The sequence below is a fragment of the Schistocerca americana genome, chromosome 6, assembly GCF_021461395.2.
Source record: "Schistocerca americana isolate TAMUIC-IGC-003095 chromosome 6, iqSchAmer2.1, whole genome shotgun sequence".
Lineage (NCBI taxonomy): Eukaryota > Metazoa > Arthropoda > Insecta > Orthoptera > Acrididae > Schistocerca > Schistocerca americana.
In genome coordinates, this window is record NC_060124.1 from 194,193,521 (window position 1) to 194,194,828 (window position 1,308).

Genomic DNA, 1,308 nt, shown 5'->3' on the forward strand with positions numbered 1-1,308 from the left:
AAAAACGTTGAGGTTCGCCGATGACATTGTAATTCTGTCAGAGACAGCAAAGGACTTGGAAGAGATGTTGAAGAGAATGGACAGTGTCTTGAAAGGAGGGTATAATATGAACATCAACAAAGGCAAAACGAAGGTAATGGAATTTAGTCGAATTAAGTCGGGTGATGCTGAGGGAATTAGATTAGAAAATGAGACACTTAAAGTAGTAAAGGAGTTTTGCTATTTGGGGAGCAAAATAACTGATGATGGTCGAAGTAGAGAGGATATAAAATGTAGACTGGCAATGGCAAGGAAAACGTTTCTGAAGAAGAGGAATTTGTTAACATCGAGTATAGATTTAAGTGTCAGGAAGTCGTTTCTGAAAGTATTTGTATGGAGTGTGGCCATGTATGGAAGTGAAACATGGACGATAAATAGTTTGGACAGGAAGAGAATAGAAGCTTTCGAAATGTGGTGCTACAGAAGAATGCTGAAGATTAGATGGGTAGATCACATAACTAATGAGGAGGTATTGAATAGAATTGGGGAGAAGAGGAGTTTGTGGCACAACTTGACAAGAAGAAGGGACCGGTTTGTAGAACATGTGCTGAGGCATCAGGGGATCGCAAATTTAGCATTGGAGAGCAGCGTGGAGGGTAAAAATCGTAGAGGAAGACCAAGAGACAAATACACTAAGCAGATTCAGAAGGATGTAGGTTGCAGTAAGTACTGGGAGATAAAGAAGCTTGCACAGGATAGAGTAGCATGGAGAGCTGCATCAAACCAGTCTCAGGACTGAAGACAACAACAACAACATTACTTAAACCTAATTACTAAAGAATAAAACAAATCAGTGCTGAGAGAAGATTTCAATTTAGTCAGTAGTATAACGTAACATTAGTAAAGTAAGAAAAAGACGATACTTTCATTTTAGGTCTAGGCATTTTGGTGAATATATGTAACATAATATTGAAAATCCTGAGCAACTTCAGGTGACAAACAACCTGCAGCAAAGTATCAGCTGAACTATAAATTTCAGAGAGAGACATAAGCATCAGAATGTGATACTAAGATAGGCTAAATATTTTTTCGTTTATAATTTTGTAAATGTACATATCACAACCTCAAATCTATATATTATTATGCATAATTTCTTTACATGTTACCTGTCGAAAAACAGATGACGCGACTGACGATGGTGAAACTTCACCGAAACATGTTTGCGGATTTGTGTTTGGTCTGGGCAGAACCGTATTTCCGGGACTATACAGCGTGGTGAGAAACACGCGCGTCACAATGACGTCGTTCCGTACATCATTGCCGTCTATC